This window comes from Mycteria americana, chromosome 2 (genome assembly GCF_035582795.1).
Source record: "Mycteria americana isolate JAX WOST 10 ecotype Jacksonville Zoo and Gardens chromosome 2, USCA_MyAme_1.0, whole genome shotgun sequence".
In the NCBI taxonomy this organism is placed as follows: Eukaryota; Metazoa; Chordata; class Aves; order Ciconiiformes; family Ciconiidae; genus Mycteria; species Mycteria americana.
The window spans coordinates 165,835,671-165,854,864 of NC_134366.1; positions in this window are offsets into that span (position 1 = coordinate 165,835,671).

A 19,194-nucleotide genomic window follows, 5' to 3' on the forward strand; every position below is an offset into this window, starting at 1 on the left:
TGACTTGGATCCTGATCAGGATGCCATTTGAAGTGAATGGCTTCTGAACATTTTCAAATGTCTTATTGAACAAAGACCAAAACATTAAGAATTGCTTTGAGTTGCTTATGCCGTGCAGTACTTTCCTGGTCCCAAATACAGACTGCCATGTTATTCTTAAACATGAAAAAATGGTGCTACTGGGACAGGCAGTGACAATTACTTATATTCGAAACAACAGACAACCAACAATTTGTCCTTCACTTTTCAGATGGCAGACAAAAGAAATGTAAGAAATTTAATAAATATTTGAGAGCAAAAACCGAAGCTTCTGTCCTCCACTGAAATCATTGACAGGATTTGTCCAACAGGTTTTGTTCTGTGTATAAATTGTTCAAGAGTCTTGTGTGTTAATTTTTTGCGCTGGTGTACAGTTCCTTAAAGACATGAGGCAAGTGTAGTGGAATTCATGTTTTATAAAAGAGCAGCTTTTAACCTTGGGATCGGGAAGCGTTTGGAGATTATTTATTGCAAATCAGCATCATAAACCAGCAGTACTTTACAAGGAAATCACGTCATTCAAAGTAATTGTGAGCAACAAGTCGATGTTGGTTAACGAGCTGTGTAGTTTTTGAGTCTTATGATGCAAATTGCAGACCTGTAGTATTCAGGTAGAACAGCTTTATTAATAAAGACTTAACGCTGAGTAATTTTCAGCCTCCAAAGTGGTCATATGTCAGAATTGAGACTCTCAGACTTGCTCAGGAGAAGCTTTTGCCTACCACAAAGATTTTTTCATCACATGGCAATTAATTAATTGTGTCTTAGGGGATTTGCAGACTCCAAGCCTGGAAATCTTTGCAATCAGGTACAAAATCCTCTTGACCTGGCAGCTGCAATACAAAGGATAGTCCTAAACTTCAGTCCAAAGCCAACACATGTCCTTAGTTTAGCAAAACTTCTGGCTGTCAGATTTCAACACAGACAGCAGAAAGCAGGTGAGGTATGTGCATTATGCAAAGAACATTTTCTCTTCTGTGTGCATCCCCCCACTTTGCTACAGTTCCCATTAGTTTTATTTTTCAAACAATAACAATTTCCTCCTTACCTACAGGTACCTGGGGAATGGCATCAGCTCTTTATTTCAAGATGCCAAGAGGGACACAAAACAAGTGGCAGCTCTCCCGCCTCTGTGACTTTCTCAAGGAGCAGATCCAGCTGGTGCTTGGCACATCGCTGACTCCTCCCAGTCTGTTCCTTCTTGTTGCGTTAAGAGTTACTGTCGCATACAAATAGGAGTCTGAGGAGTGGCTGGGGGGGGAACCCTCCCGTTGAGTCATGAGGTTCAGACAGGACCCCCTTGCTTTCTAAACTCCTTCTCAGAGAGGAGTCTAGGTGCAGCTAGGTCCAGTCTTAGTCTCAGACTTGCTCAATGGTTTATTTTCTAAGGACTGTGTATATAGCCACTTATCAGAGTCAGAGCCCTCTCAGGGCTTTCGGTAAGGCAACAGCATTAATTTACAACGTTACAAGTCTGGTCGTGTCCAGCGTACTGAACTTCACGATTACGGATTCACTAATAACACGCTACACCCCCAGTCTAGTCATGTTGCATGAACTATCACGGCCACACTTAAAGAGTCTGGTCGTGTTCAATGAGAACTACCATGGCTAGATTAATGAAGAGTGCAGTTTATTAGAGCAACAGACACACAGGTTCTTTGGATTACCGGTGATAAATTAACTGTCTGCAAAGTACATGCAAATACCAAGAGTCTGAGTAACGCTGCCAGCTACAAACGCGTTAAAAGATAATAAAGCAGCTCTATAGAGATTTCTAAGTTTCCCGGGGAGGAATTGGTATAACCAAGTGTTTGAATCTTACCCAAAGGCATCCCAATGGGGGGGAAGAGAGGCTCAGCCCATCGACTGATCCCAAACATCAGAGTGGTACACAATGGTGTCTTCCCTAACATTCTCTTTCTCTTAAGCCATTTTATACTAACTTTCACCTTTTGTGTGGAGCTTGAGTGACTCTAGTCATACATCTTTGTTTAGGATTGGTGTAAAGTTTTCTTGCTTTGCTTTTAAAGGTATAAGCTAGGAAAATTCAGAGCGCAAGCTCAGTGAGGGGTGGTCGCACCTTGGAGGCGGGTAGCTTTTGGGATGGAGGTGTGTTTTGGTATTATAATGAAGTTATAATGAGCAAAGTTCACCAAAAGGACAGCATTTTGTCAAAAACGTGACAGGCTGTTGGCCCAGGGTAGTAAATACACAGCTTATCAGTTCCATGACACCTTTAAGTTCCCATATAATCGCAGAGCCTGGCCGCGGCATCTCCACACCGCTCCACTCTCCGAGCAGTACCTCTTAGAGTCAGCACACCAAGTTCCCCTGGCGTTACCAACATCTAAGGTTGCAGGTCTAGGGAACTTCCATGGAGTGGATTCCTTGCATGTCAGCTGCATTCCACCCAGGAAGCTTCTTCAATGCTGTGCCTTACCTAAAAGTGTGAATATAAGTTTAATTTCTAAGTCACCTCAGCAATTATCCCACACTTCTCAAATGTCCTGTTTTCACCAAGGCCAAGTGCACTAGGACAAAATAGGAGCTACCCCTGCTGGAAATCATCCTCAAATATAAGGACGATTCTAGGTCCTTATATTTGGACCTCTTATCTAGGTCCTTGTATTTGGACCTCTACCTAGGTCCTTATATTTGGTCTTCTAGGACCTTTCTGCTTCTTAGACAGGGCAGAGCCATCAAAGGCAAAGAACATGGCCCCTCCCAGCAAGTGAAGATCCAAGTACCTTGTCATAGTCAAGGTTACAGAACTTATTCGAGTACTTGGCATAGCTGGAGGCCTAACCTGGACCTAACTTGGATTCATCTGAGGGAGAGTGGGAGTTTCACTTCTTTAAGCACAGTGAAGAAGCATTTCACTGCAGAGAAGAGATGGACTCCACCTGACCAAGAAAGGGAATCTCATCCTAATTGCTCCCACTGATGGAGCTTTAAACAAGGTTCACAGGGGAGTGGGACTACAGCCCACAGGTAGGAGAAGACACTTGTTAAATTTCTGAGGCAATAACAGAGAGGAAAAATGCTGCTGGAGGAAGACCATCAGGCTATGGGTTTCTCTGACCATAGAGCGCATTTCCCACAACTTACATTTCCTGGCACAGTCCATAGGATCTGTACCTGTAGTCATATTTTTGGTTGTATAAGCATTAGGGAAACCATTTCTGGCTACACAAACACATGCTGGGCCTTACTCTGGCTCTCTTTTTCATTATCACCTGTCCCAAATGGCTCATCCTATTCTGTTAAGATGCTAAAGGGCAGACATCACCTCACTTGTTTGAACACAGAGAGGTCTGGAATGGTTCTCCCTGAATGATAAAGCCCACATAACACTCCTAAGAAAAGTACAAATCTTTTTGCTAGATAAAAATTTGATATAGGCATTCAACAGCATCCTGAGCCCTAAGCCTCTCTTTGCTGCCATTTCCTTGGGGCATTCATCACAGTCTCTCTCTCAGCTTGGAGTCTGTAAGCACTATTAACCCTATTTTAGGAAATCCACTGGCAGGCACAGCTGTTGTGGGGATTATATCTGTCTGTTGATCTCTGGAAAAAGAACTATAAATGCTTGTATACCCTTGCAGTATTACCACTCTGATTTATGCAGCTAACCTGTCTACAACACTCAAAATACCTAACACCAAATGCTGCTAACAGAATCAAGCAGATCACTGTTCCTTCTCTCAATCCATCCCATGTTTAAAGATAAGCTCTTGCAATCTAATACTCCTACAGTGTAAACCACCAGTGACTGAACAAACAAGGGAAAAAACAGTTTAATAAGTGGTCTATACAAGGCATAGGTTGTGGGCTGGTGGGATGTGGGTTGGTTTTCTTTTGGCAATGAAGGCCAATAACATTTAAATCTAGATTATTTTTAAAATACGAAATACTAAATAAATATTAAGGTTTATTCTTTGGGAAGCTGTGATGGGAGTCATCGGATTAAATTTGAATCTCTAACTGTAGGCATCTAAATCAACACAGGCTCCCTTGATAGAAGCAGAGTTCTATTTGTCTAGTCCTGAAGTAGGATTTGGTCATTTGATTCATATCCACTGCCAATCTATTGACTATAGGGAGATCCCAGCATCTTAAGCTAGGTGAGGAAAGACCCACATTGGTATTCTGCACTTGTAACAGAACAGACCCATTTCAGAATTTCTGGAGACCTTACAGAGGAAATCTCAAATATTCATAAAATTATATGTATCATTTGGGGTAGCTGCAACTTCTGTAAAAAAGCATTTAATGCAGTATCACAAGAAGAATTAGCTAAGTTGGAAAGGAGGGGGATCTAAATGTTAGAACTCTTAAGAACTTAAAGGAAGGTGATAATGAGTCATGCTGAAGCATCAGGCTAAAGGGAGTCTGAACACAATCAACACTAGTGTGGCATACCTCCACAATATCTTAATTTATAATTTGGTAAATAGAGATTAGGTAATGAAATTTGCTGAGGAGGTCAAGCTGAGAGACATTGTCAACACAGTGAAGTTGAGAATTTCATAAAATGAGATGATCTAGAGTAATAATGCAATAGAAATTGGATCAAGTTCGATAGTAACAAATGCAAGATCAGGTAATTGAGGACTATTAAATCTGCATCCATGAGCTAAACAAGGTTAGCTGAAAATTACCAAGGAGAAAAAAAAAACCCAAAAGACATTCAAATTTGGTTTGTAGCAGTGGACTCAACATGACAATGTTTGACATTTTGTCTGGTATCTAGATCTCCAATATGTATGTTTCATTACGTCACACATTTTAGAACGTAGAATACTATGAAGGCAAGGAAGCCTTCAAGTCTCTATAAGTTTTTCTTCAGAGAGTGTTAGAGAGTAGACCTGCTAAACATTCAGATCATATTGAGCCAGGTCTATCAGTCAAACGAAAGGGCAGAGAAAGGACATGATTTAGATGGGGCTTTATGAAAGACTTATGGCTTTCAGGAAGATTCCCCGAAGTTGTTTTCTGCAGCGTACTTCAAATATATTCAGAGGTGGATCTGACCTCCACAGGTTGATGATGCTTCCACTTGGCAGCTGATTGGCTCATCATTTTTACTCTCTTGAGCAGAACGGGGAAGACTGTACTGTTGCATAGAAAGATTTTTAATCAAATTGTGCCATCATCCATCTTAGTTTTTAATATGCTGGATCAGCTCTTGACTTATGAAGAACTGTACTGGCAAAAAAGTGGTTTCTTCAGAACAGAATAGAGGACACTTCCTTTTTAATCAGGTTGTCTACCAAAAGCAATTCACCTTCAAGCATAACAGGAAACTTCATGTTCAAAAAAATTAGTGGTTTCTTTGCTAGTACCAGCTTTCAAACACATACCAGAAAGGCTTTATGCTTCTCTTCCAGTAACAGTGATCACACTGATTGCCAGAGTTGCTCTAAGTAATGCAGTTCTTGGCCAATGCCTATGGGCCTTTCCACCCCAGTTCTTATGATGGGGAGGAAGAGCAAGGAGGGAGGGAGGCAGCAGTAATATGCTAAGAAATAAACAGAAGTGTCAGACTGATGGATATGGTTAACTGAAGAGGAGGGATTTCCACAGGTAAGATCTTGATCTTAGTTGAGAAAAGTAAGTGGCAAAATTTGTCAGTTCAGACTTTATTTTCAAATATTGCCATATTTTGCATAAGTTGCAGAAGTCTGTTCAAACAGGATGAATAAGTTCCCGTGAGCATTTTCAAACATCCAGCACATGAATGCCCTTAGGATCCTATGACACACACAGCTGGAAAGCACTTTCCCTCCTTCTGAAAATATTCGTCATTAAATTTAAAGCAAAATTTGCAGCCATGAAGATTTTAAACAGATTTTAAACTTAACCAAAACATGGTAAAAGTTAGAAATTTTACCATAACCATTTCTTCTGTGAGGTATATGCTTTTTAGTATCTGGTATAGCAGCTGTGGGGGGAGTTTTCCTGAAGAAGGGCTGGAGGACTTGTGGAGGGTCACAGTGGCTGAAACCTGCTCTATGCACAGCTCCCACCAGCAGCAGAGGGTGAGCAGAGCAAGGGAGGCATTCTTGAATCAGACTCCATGAAGCCACGTGCCACCACTGGAAGCTGTTGAAGACAAAAATGCTTTAACACTTTCTTTGTGGAGTAATAAAGATAAAGCTGTAAATAAATTCCCTCTGGGTATGCCTCTGTAGAATTCATGCATTATTGATGTTAGAAAAGATAATTTATGCATCCTCTTTAGGGACTGGTTTCCTAAATATTTCACAGTAAATTAAATATATTCTTTCAGAAGAAATTAGACTTTTATAGCTGTGTTATCTAGAGAAAAGCAGCTACAGTTGAACAAGCTATGGTACAGAACAGAAAGGCCAGCCTCTTTCAGTCTGTTCTAGTTGTTTTCGATCTGCAGTCTTCATTTCCCTGGAAATCTACTGACTGCTTTTGGGAAGTCCACCAAAGATGAAGAAGAAAACCATATTTTCAGGCAGTCTATATGGGCCCAGAGCCTCCAGAGATGGGAGTTCTCCAGCCTCTCTGGCCAGCACTGTTCCAGTGTCTGAGCACTCTCTTTATGAAGATTTTTTTTTACTTATAACTAATGAAAAATGCAATTTATATGCATTGACTCTTGTGCCTATCACTGTGCACCTCCATGAGTATGGTTTCATCTTCAGTGTAACAACCCATTAGGTAGCTGTAGAAAGAAATAAGGTTTCCTCTCAGTCTCAGTTTATTAATAAAAACAAATAAAATGTATTTGAGTAGCTATCAAATCCATGAATGAAGAGAAGTTCAAAGGAGATGTGATTACTATTACAATAGCAGAAAACTGTGCTCTATGTACTCATTTATTATGTCCTTAGTCACTACAACATTGCTTGTGCACACTATAGCAACAAAGTCAATTCTATGGCATATTCCCACCTGCTGCCCCAGATCCATGCAACACGTTTCTCCAGCTCTGATATATTTTGTGAAAGTATTCTGCCACCTAAAGGAGATATTTGAGACAATGCCTCCTAAAAATAGTTGGTTTGCCATGATAAATTGAGGCTATATGTAGTTTTCCCATTTTTAATTTTATGATTAAAAGGATTCAGTTTTCACACCTTGAAACGATTTCTTCCCAAAACAGTTAATCCTTTACTGAATTTCTTTCATTTCAGTAGACTTCATGGCCTCAGCCTCTCAGTATCTCATTTCCCCATTTGTTAAATGTAAATGTCCTAGAATTAAAACAGTATTTTAGATTTTAGTCAATGACTCCTATGTCTTCAGAAATGACTGCCATATTTTCAAGGCCTCAGGCTCCCACTAAAAATTAACTTCTTTCACAGCATTTAAAACAAACATCTCCATGCCCTTTGGCATTCTAAAGAATTATTGCTCTATCGTTAATTAAAAAATGTAGAATTTCTGAGAGGCTGGCTGAAGGGAAGAGAAAAGGCTAATTAAAAGTACTCTAGACCCTCACCCTAGACATGCACGTAGATATAGAGAAGTACAGATAAAGATATAGAAGACTATTCAGTTCCCTGACATATGGAGTAAATCATTAAACCACCTAATTGATAACAGATCTATTATCCATGCTTTCACCTAATAAGCCAAATATGCTTTGCATTAATTTTATTACCAGAGCTTCCTTATTCTCAACAGAAAGCAGTGACATCCAAACCAATGTTGGACCTGAATATCCTCAAAACCTAAAGTTCAGCTACAGCCCTGAAGTCAGCAAGTTTTTACTCACCAGGTGAGTACAAATTGGGTTAAGAGAAAGGATTTGGGAGTGGAAAGAGAGAAGGTGGTAATACAAATAGAGCAACATATTTATATTATCTAACAGCTTTTCACAATTATTTTTTCCATATCTGTAGACTGGTTGAATTCAACAGTAATTCTTACTGAAATACAATGATAAAATAACTATGTTTGGGTACACTGTGTTACTATCACTGTGTGCTAATATTTACCAATATAACGCTCATTTCTTATATTTTTGTCAATTTTGTACACATTTGCAAAACCTCAAGCCTAAGCCATTAAAACATTCTCAGAAAGAACTGTTTTTCATTCAACATGTAACATAAATTCCAATTCAGAAGTAAAATTGCATTTAATCATTCCTTTTTTTAAAACACTGGAATAGCTATTTAGACTTTTGTGCTAGGGCATTAAACAATTACTTGCACTGAGATCCAATTTTCATGCTTGCAAAGAAATAAAATTAAAGGCTCCCTTACTTTTATGCATATTTCAATAATCAGAGTTCTAAATAAATCTGTGAAATACCTAAGTGATTGCAAGAATATTTATCTGTGTTTAACTCATGTTCTTTCTTCCAGAATCAGTCATCAGTGGTCACATCACCCACGTGATCCTAGAAGGCATTGCTTTTGCAGTTTTCAGGTTTTTGTCTCTATTGTGTTCAGTGAGGTAAAATCCATTCATTTACCCAAGATTCTTGTAAGAAAACAAATCAATTCTTGCCCCAAAATTTAAGAAAAAAACCCGAGTGGATGTTTAATATTCATCACATTACAGGCACAGGTAGGATGTGTAATGCCAGGTTTCCGAGTTCCTTCTTCAGCAAATGACTTTGTTTCTTCATTCTCTGGTACATTTTTGCAGTGTAGAGATGAAACTCAGTCTGCATTTTCTGATGATCAAAGCAAAATGTCTACATTAACATTTTGTATTAGTATCTTTCAACACTTAATTTTTCAAAACCTTATCAACACTTTGAATTAGTAAAACAATCCCATTTCATCTAGACATGGCAAAGTTTTTCTTAAAACTGTACCAAAGTTACTCATTAATTCCTTTAATAATCTATGTTTTGCAGATGCTAGTTTCTGCTTTTCCTTAAAACCAGGGAAACTATTCTGTGTACCCATATCTCTGTTCATTTCATTTTCATGGTGTCATCCATTTAACATGAGGGGAGTGGCTACATTTTCCTTTTCTCTTTTTTGGCATACATATATTTTTTCAAGGAAAACAGACCAAAGACTTTGCATAGCTTCTTTTTTTTGGCCATCTTCATGCAGTTGCTTTAAGCTTTTTTGATTATAAAGAAGAGTCAGACAGGAACATAAAGTAAAGAAATCAAGATCCTCCTAAAACTGTTTATGCGTCATACCAAGTTCCACCAAGAAAATCAATGAGCCAGAACAATTTTTGGGAGAAAGTGGAAGTACTTGGTAGCAACATCATCTTCACGCAAGCATCCAAACAGATTTATTTTCTTTGTTTTGCACACAATTTGTGTGCAATTGTGTATACAGTTGAGAAATGAACATCAATTTTGTGGAGATCAGCTTAATCTTCGGACTTCAGTGTGACATCAGCTGCTATCTGAATGACATGATGAATACTTGTAATGCTCAACAAATGGAAAGTATCTTGTATAAACTCCTGAGAAAGTGTCAACAAATATGCAATGCAATTATAACTGATAGGCACAGGTTTCTGGGGCAACCTGGATTCTTTCAGAACATCTTTTAGCTAAAGACTGAAAGTTGAGGTATTGCTCTACATCACCACATCTGCTTTTAGAAGCAAGATTTCTACATTTGCTCTTTGCACAGAGAATGGCACAGAGAAGTCCTGACAGGAGCAGGTTCATTAGCAGTTAGACAGAGTTACAGACTGTGCCAATCAGCTATTTCTTTCGGACGAGGTCTGAAATCTTTCGTAAGAGATTTCTTTGAGAACTGAGATTTTTTTTTTTTATTATATCAGCATTAATTTTTTGAAACAAAAAACTTTCAAGTCCCCTTATTTATATTTGGATCCTATTTTCATATTGCTGTCTTTTAAAACCGCTTTCTATATCTACTTTGGTGGAGAAATTTTTTACAAAGCTGCATTCGGTAACATGTTAAAGTTGACTGGAAGTGATGTAAGGAAACTGAGCAAAACAAAAATGAAGCTGACTACCAGGGAACTCTCCCCACCAGTGACGGTAAGTAGGCAGCTGTGGATAAACAATAAGAGAATAGGGGAAGTTTCATCACAAAACCTGGTGAAAAGAGGAATGGATGAAACCATGGAACTGTGGAAAACCACCCCATATTTCAGGGGTGAGAGATCACTTAGCTCTTTTCCTTTTCTACAGGCCAAACATTGATACCTTTTTTAGAGTAAATGCCATGCTATTGTCTGTGGGAGTTTTGCTTGCGTAAGAGCATCTGGGTTTTACCTTATGATTTTACAGATCCAATTCAGCCCGGGCATGAATGAGCATAATTACTGTTGACATCAATGAGGTGAGACCTAACACAGCGCATGGCTTAATTGGATGATGGGATTTGCATTTCCCATGTATGCAAGCACCACTCAGTGGCACACAAGTGTGCTTAGAATATTACCAAGCATTAGGTTTGTGTGTCTAGTGCCTACCGTGTCTGGAATAAATGGTTGTACATTCATAACTAAAGTAAGAGCCAGCTTGGATACTGATGTTTTTCTTTTTCAGATTTCTGGAAGGACAGGAAGAACATTTATCTATTAGGGGTCCTGTACTATAGCTAGAACAAGCAGCTCTCCAGTCTATGAATATCCTAAGATATCTAGGAGTATCTTAAAAACTCACAGTCCTCTTCAGTTCTGCCCTGGATATCTCTGATGACTTGAATTTCCTCAAATCCCAGTAGGAACCATAGAAAGAAACACAAGAAATTTGCATTGCTCAGCCTTGAAGAGTGCAACATAACTGCATAGATAGAAATATTTGCAAGTCATAGTTTCCAGCTGCACTGGAAGGCACAACCGTCTGCTTAACCCATCACAGCAGAGATTGCAAGACTGACTATACAAAAAAGACAATGTAAAAATAACTATGTGTCTTCTAGCAAAAAAATCACTGTGGCAGAAAGAGCACAGCACAGTCAAAGAGATGGATAATTGGTCAGGTCACTGCTTTTCTGCTTGTTATAAATCAAAGCCAAAAGGAAGCCCTGTCTGGCCATTCTGTGCAGTCCATGGCTATGTTTATTAGGCTTTGTGTCTCCTTTGTGTCGCCTCTATTCCTTTGCATACAATTTGAGTTATAACACAGCACAGTCCAGGAAGTACAAGGGCAGCCACAGAAGAGCTAGGCTCCCAGCTAGGATGAAATCATAAAACATTTCTTTGCAGCTCTTGCTTTGTCTGCCAGCAATTGTGAAGATTGACTGCCCATTCACCTTGTGAGCCTCTATTTCACAACTCGGATAAAGCTGTGCACGTTGCTATTATGATATTGCTTTTTGCCACATAAAATAGTACGTAAAGAAGGACTGATAGTTGTACAGATAGGAGGATCAGCTGGAAGGAAAGACTGATGCAGATTGAGCTCTGATTAGCCAGCATATAATTGCAGCCTCTGACAAAACCTCCCTGAGAGGGGAGACAGGTATTAGTGGTCCCCTCCACATGACTTTCCAACATGACATGAAGAATGAGAACAGGGAGCCCCTGAAAATTGTGTCCCTTCCAGTCAGTGACTGGTGGAAGCTGGAGTTTTCTGTCATGAGCACAGCATTTTACTGTTACTTGCTAATCACAGCTTTTCTGTGTGCTCCTTGGCATCTAGAACTTCTCAGATGCCTCCGAGAAATGTGGACATATGAAAGCATGACCCTTGTTGAGCAAGAAACAGGAGGAGAAACGTACCAGGTCCCTGGGCTCCTCCACTGCAATTGCTTCACCTGCCTCCTGAGTTTGATGGTGATCAGGTTTATGGCAGAGCCCCTCTGAGCTAAGCCTACTACAAGCTGCTGGTGAGAGTCCTAGCCCAGAGAACCAAGAGAATCATGAAGTAAGGCAATGAAGAGAAAGTTGTGAGTATTTACAATTATCACAGAGTTAAGCCCATGCTCAGATGGAACGTTTGGAGCAGAGCTGAATGGGATCCAGGACCACTCCATCCTGGTCTGGTGCCTCCCAGTGTGACTGTCCTTTGCTCCGAGGCACCAAGGCAGGATAATCTGTTATCCTGACTTCTAGGGCTGTCAGTGCCGGATGGTAACAGCAATAGCAATAGTTAAAATGTCATCCTCTGGGACATCCACTTCACTTATCCATGCAGGAGCTGGTCTATGAACTGGGGATATACAATTCTGGAAAGAGCAGCCTGCTAATTGCAGAGTCACGGTCCTTTGCTGGAGTTCTCTATGCCATTGTATGACTGCTAAGCATAGATAAGAGAGAAATAGTGGATCTACATCCTGGTAATGCAGTCAACATGAACTTAAAACTCACAAAAATACATTTAATTTCCAGTTTAAATAAGTATTGTGAATGCTTTTGTATCTCAGTAGTGCCTAGAAGTGATTAGGTACCCTCATGGGCCCTAAGAAACTGACCCTGTTGCACAGGCTGCTGGCAGACTTGTACAGACATTCAGCACCTATTGATTTCATTGGTGATTTGAGAGATGTGTTCATGGGTCCTGAGTGAGGACTTCCCGCTCTTGTACTGCTATTTCAGAACAGAGTTAGGTGCCTAAACTCAGTCATCTAATCTGAGACAAAAGCAAACAAACGGCAATGACAAAAAGGAGATGTGAAGGGAGAAACATGGGATCTGTTATAATTCTTTTTATGACTAGGTACCTTTCCGACCCTATGCTTACTTTTATTTAATAAGCACATGTTCATTCTCCCATAACTCAAATTATGGCAGTGCTGTTAAAACTTTTCTTTTGTTCTTGTAGCAGTCACGTTTGTCATAATTATTCTTCCTCCTCAAGGAAGACAGTTAGATATTTTGATATCCTTATCATGGTGTTTTCTTACAAGGTTGCAAACAGACTTCCCATGGAGCATTTCAGAAAGTTTAATTTTCTGTTGTCTTCTCTGTGAAGCCAAAAATTCCTGCAAAAGCAAATTCTTGCTTGATCATAAAATTCCAGCATCTCTCTAATGCCTTTCAGATTTTTGATGATCATCTCTGATGATTTCTCTGTTGTAGACCTGCTTTCAGCTCCTGCTTGGTGTTGATATCATTGTAGTATAAACTGAGCAATGACTGTAATCAAAGTTTCAGTGTTTTCACCAGAACACAGCAGGCTGCTATGTGGGTGGCAGCAGGGCAAGGAGAGACTGCAGGAATGCTTTTTTGGGGACTTACTGTTGTCAGCAAAGATTTAGCCTGCGGACTGTATGGACGAAAAAAGAAGCTGAACACAATAAATTGAAGAGTAAACTGTATTTTCACAAACTGCTCTCTGTTGGTCACAGAGAATTTCATGCTAAATATCTGTTGTTAACAGGTCACTGAGCTCGACAGCATCTGTTATTGCTTCTTCTTATATCCTATTTAAATCCATTGAATGTGAACCCTGTGGGATCTGTGGAGGCCATTTAACCCTTTCCGCAGGAGGTCTCCTCTCAATTACAAATGTGTTTCTCCTTACAGTAGTAAAGTTGAGTTACATGTCTACCACTTTTGATTTCATTTTAAATCCCACAGACCTGGATGATATATTATTTTCATAACTCAGAATTGAGCCGTTTGGGGTTCACAAGTCACAGAAGTTACAATATTTTGAACAGACTAAGTTTCACTGACAAAATAATACCCAGATACTTCATTTATTTAATGGCATGTGCAACTCTGCAAGCTTATTTCTTCACCACTAACCTGCTAGAGTTCTCCCTGCTAGTTTGAACCTAAGGTTTTTATATTTTTAAAAATATATGCAGTACCATGACAGCCTGATACCTTTCAAGTGTTCCATGATGCTGACAGAAATCTCCCAATTCTACATAATGCCGAGAATGTGTCCCAGATTTATGACTAATGACAGGGTGTTTACTTAGCTCAGTATCAAGGGTAAAGTTTTCACTCCCTACTTCCAGTCTATGAGAGCAATGCCTACATTACATGTCAAACATGAAATTAGACCCTCACCTAAGTCCAAGCATGTTCAATGGCCATGTTGCACCTCTCAAGCTCTGGCTTTCATGGATCCATCTCCAAGGATACATTGGCACAGGCATATACATATGCTCAGAGTGCTTCGTACTGCAGGAGGACAAATTTACTGCACAAGCTGTATAGGCAGTCATTATACTAGTAAATTAGATAGAGCTGGGGAATGTTCTTGGTCATGGAAATGTGACAGACTGTACTATGAAACTGTTTGAACAGTCCCTTGTGCAACTTTAGCCTGTGCCTATTAGCAGTCTCCCAAAAGCTCCAGAGCATTCTCTACAAGTTAGAGTAGTCCAGGGACTATTCCCAATACACAATGTGTATGGAGCCACTCTGTTTTGGAGGCTAAGAGAGTTTATTAAAACACATGCCAGTTGGCCTCAGTGCCTAGGAATGTTCCTAGGCACATTCAGCTGTAAGAGTAAATGTTGCTATAGGGTGTCCTCAGTAGACACAGATTAAATACAAAGAACATGCATACAGCTCTAGGCCTTCTGTGCACTGCTTCAAACCAGGCACCTCAAACACAGCTTAGAAGGACCAGGCTTTCTGTCTTCATTGACTCTTGTGGGACAAGTCCTGTCCAACTCCAAGATCCCTATCAGTCTTTGCAATGCCTTCTTACGGTCATGAAAGTCATCCCAAAAGGCCTTGGTCACAAAGACGAATGCAAACAGGACCAGTAAGCATCCTAAATTATTAACATTCAACAGGAGGCAACGTGGCACATATAAATAAAGCCAGGAACCAGGCTGGATTTACAACTTCCTAGCCTAGCACTTTAGCATCAAAGTGGATGAAGCCTCAGTGGTAGCAAACCAAACTGAAGCCAGAGCAAGGAGCATTGTGGTGACCAGTATCAACGGTCTCAATGCAAGTTGCTGAGTGTAACGTATCTATCTGATGGTAGAAGGAAGAGGAAACATCTGTGTTGCCACAGGAGCTGCAAAGTTCAACAAGTTGCAATGGTTCACACAAGAGCAAAAAGCCTTCTTAAGAAACCAGAAGCAGAAACTTCTGATTCATTCTGGCAATTAAATCCAATTTGTGAATTTGTGCTATTATCAATTCTTTTTACAAGCCAGTAGATTTCTCAGTTAAACATAGCATCATTTCCCTCTGTCTTACTTATTTTCTCCCTAATTATTTCTAAAGAAAGAAACTGCAACACAAATAAAAATAAAGTTAAAGCATGCATGCAAATGGCCAGACCTGGCCTGAGGTTAATCCTGCAAGGTAAAAGTGTGAAAAATTGTTTACCACTGCAATGGAAGGGGAAAAGCAGGTGGCCAGCGCCAAACTGGAGTTAAACTAACAAAATAATAACAGAGAACCTAAGAGATAAAAGGTATGAAATGACTATTAGGAACTCCAGTGAGTGAAAAATATCAAAAGCTACTAAAATGAGGGTACTGGCTTAACAGCAGTCACTTGCAAAGGCCAAGATTATCATAGAAGAGCATTAAATCAGCAAAGCCAGGGCCCATAGGAAAAGAGTAACACAGGAGCGGGCTATTCATTTGGGAGGGGAAAAGAGAGGAAAGGCAGAATATAAGGTAGAGCAAGCGCTGTGGTCATGGTTGCTTGAGGAGTCCCTGTTAAGCAGTGTGGCATCTGATCCCTGTAGTGGAGAAAGGAAATAAAGCTCTCTTCTGCCCATACCGTATGTGTCTGCCTTGTTTCCTCAGTCAGGAGCACCTGGGGTGCTTTCCTTAACACAGATTGAGGGATACCATGGAGAGGATGGAGGATGGACCAAACATCCCAATATTCAATGTCTGAGCAATCTGCCAGGTGCAAGGACTGGCACAAAGTTACTGAGACATTTTGGGCAGCACTCAGTGCAACGAGCAGAACTGAACTGTGGTGCCATTTAATTAAGACTATCAGGGATAAAATTGTCCTGGTTTTAGCAGATTGGGGTTTTTAAAAGAGTTTTGATTTTCTGTGGGAACAAAAACGTAGACAAAGAAAAGCAGGAGATTGTCTATCTAGGCCTAGTAAAAGGCAAGGTAAAGCCTAAATGATACATTCTCCCTTCTGTTAAATAAGATTTTAGTTACAGAGTACACACTTCTTGATGCATCAAGAGATGTTCAAGAATAGAAAGTACACAAGTGCACTGAAGTGAAATCTCCAATTTGAGTTGTTTTTCTGCTGCAGGCTATGAGATTTGGAGCTGTGCCATATAATTCAGTGCATAAATACTAAACCTGAGGTATTAGCTCATAGAAACAGAAGCTGGGAAAGACTCAGGCTCTGCAGGTCCATTACCCTAGGAAGACAACTCCACCCCACAAACCAAACACGGCACCAAGGAGCACTGTCATCCAAGACTCATATACATGTTGAGGACATTCTTTCCAGCTTTAATTTTTTTTTCTTTCAACAAGGTTAATATTGGGCCTTTGTCAATTCCACACTCCAGCTGAGCCAGAGTAATGATTTTCCACTGTCTGCATCTGACACAAAGGATGGGATTTGGTTTGAGATTAACATAACTGACTTTAGGTACTAGCTTGCAGGTATTTACCTGTGTGCTACTTGAGTATGGTTAGTGGAGCTGAAGGGTTCAGTGCAGAGCACAAATTTTCAGTGCCCTTGGAGATGCTGCAGGCTGGCCTGGCTGGCCTCCAGCTGTTGCTCCAGAAGAGCACAGATCTGCTATAGATCCAGTGTCGTATCTCCCTATGGATGTGCCTGGCACCCTCAGGCACCAGCAGACACATGACAAGGTAGGTAGACTCTGCACCAAATGTCTACATGAAGGTGACCTGAACACTGAAGGTGACCTGCAGTTTCTTTCTAGGCTCCACCAGCTTTACAGACTGGATCTCCATTGGAGCCTAGACCCTAGATCACGGACAGACACATACAGCTCATTTTTTTTGCCAAACAATAAACATTGAGTGACATCTAAAACACTGTCAGATAGCCAAGACATCCACATGGGGATTAGATCTTCTCTAAGACTTATAGGTGACTCATGCTTTCTTGGAGCTGGGACAGCCTACAGGATCCCAAAGGACACAAGAGGCCCATATTTAGGCAACTCAGTAGAACCTCTCTATATGATCACCTACAATTAGATGTTTGGATTGGAACAACAGAAAATATTTGTTGTTCCCAGCTGTATTACAGACCTCCTGTAAGACTTCAGTCAAGCAGTTTTAATTTCTACTTTTTAATTTCCCAATTTATAAGGGGCAATAGGAATCCTTCTCAGACTTAGATGAAGAAGAACGTGAGACAGAGGTTAAATCATTAATGTTTAGAAATTTTTATGACATTTTCATATATTGCGTTATCAAGGAGGTAGCTGCTAGCCTTGAGGCCTTAAACATATTTAGCTCTTTTATATCCTATTTGGAGACTAGTAAAAATTCTCACAATTGTCCTCCGTATTGTCCTGACTTGTAGCAATGAAATGTTCTATCTCCACTCAGGAAAAAAGAAACATAAAAGAAAAATAAAAAATTAAATGAATGGTGACAACCTCACATTTATCTCCTGGACAGTTTCTTTCTTATCTTTTATTTTATAATGATACTACATTTTTTCCCACTATTGTTTCACATATTCCATGCATATCAACCCATTCCATTAAGTGATTAAGTGTTGTATAAACACTTCCAAACAGTCTCCATGTTTCTTGTTAATGCATCTATGATTTGCAGGTAGAAAGAGAGGTAAAGGCAGCTGTAAAAAGTATTTTTACTAACTTTTTTAAATGGCTGATCCAGTGATTTTGGATAGACTATTGGCATTAGAGATTTAATTTTGACTTTTTTTAGAAAATATGCATGATATATATCTGAACCAGCGACTAAGGCAAAAAAGAGCACCAAGAAGTTCAGCTGCTATCTGTGGGTTAGCTACTGTTAGGACTGAAAAAGGACACTGTGTGCAAGGGGCAGGTCACATGCTTACATTCATAGGCTCCTTACGAAGTTTTGTGTCTATTTCTAAAGTACCCATCACAAGAAAAAGATACTGTCTTGCCGTTGGCAGCATCAACATGTCTCACTAAAATAACTTACCTATATGTACCATAAAGCTCTGAAATACAATTTCAAAGCCACGCTGGATCAGACTCCAATGATCAGGCATGGTTCAGAAACAATCTACCTTGTATAATAATACAAGCTCTGTAGGACCTATCAGCTGGCAAAAATTCTACCCAAAAGCAAAACATCAGTCCCAGAACACAGGCTGGCATTACAGATCAGGCATTTTCTCCTAGCATCTTCATGATCATATGTAGAAACCAGCAATTAAATGTGAAGTGGCATATTTTAAATCAGTATCACCAAAACAAAGGAAAAATATAGCTTAGATCTACCAGTATTAAGAATAAAATAGAAGTCAAGCATTGTCATGTGAAGATAAATAGTGACAATTTAATGGACTGAAGTGGATAAAACACGAAGATGTTTACAAGAGCTGAGAAGCTTGACATTACTTTTTCAGCATTAATATTTGGTGAAGACATACATGGAATTCGATATTAAGCTAAATGGAAGGATTTTAAGGAAATCTGAATGCATGGATGAAAACCGTATCCAATTAAAGGGTCCAGACCTGTCTGCAAGAACAGAGAAAGTGTTTGCAGAGTTCAGTGGGGAGTGCAACGGATGTGACATCCAAAGCAACATGAGACAAATATAATGGCATCCTAATAAGAAATGTACTGTAAGTTTGATTGAGACTAATTAATGCAGAATTTTAATAGGAACTTTAGAAGGTGACAGCACTGGAGTACAGATACTCTGTCAGAAAGGAGTCTCCTCCGCGCTCTTATGAGTGTGGCACGTGTGTGTGCGGATACATGCCTCCAACAAAGGCTATACCTGACGAAATGTTAAATCCTCTCACCCCTCACTCAAGGCTACTTAAAGCTGGTGCCTCTCAGGACCAAGTCCAATGTGAATCCTTGCTCTAAATTACTGCAACTGCAGAGGCAGATGCAGTTCGACAGCCATTTGTTACAGCTCAAGTTACCTTAGAAGACTAAGGTAAATAAAAGCAGTACAGGAAACACTGGCTCAGGTCGAACAGCAGGTCAGTGCAGCATGGTGATACAGACAAAGCAGCAGGTCCTGTCCTTCATCAGAACTAATTATTTCAGGCACAGAGACAGGCTGATTAGATTATACAGCTTCCTGGCCTAAAGGTAGTACTGGCATCTCTGCATCATTTTCCACTGCACGGAGAAGATATTGCCTC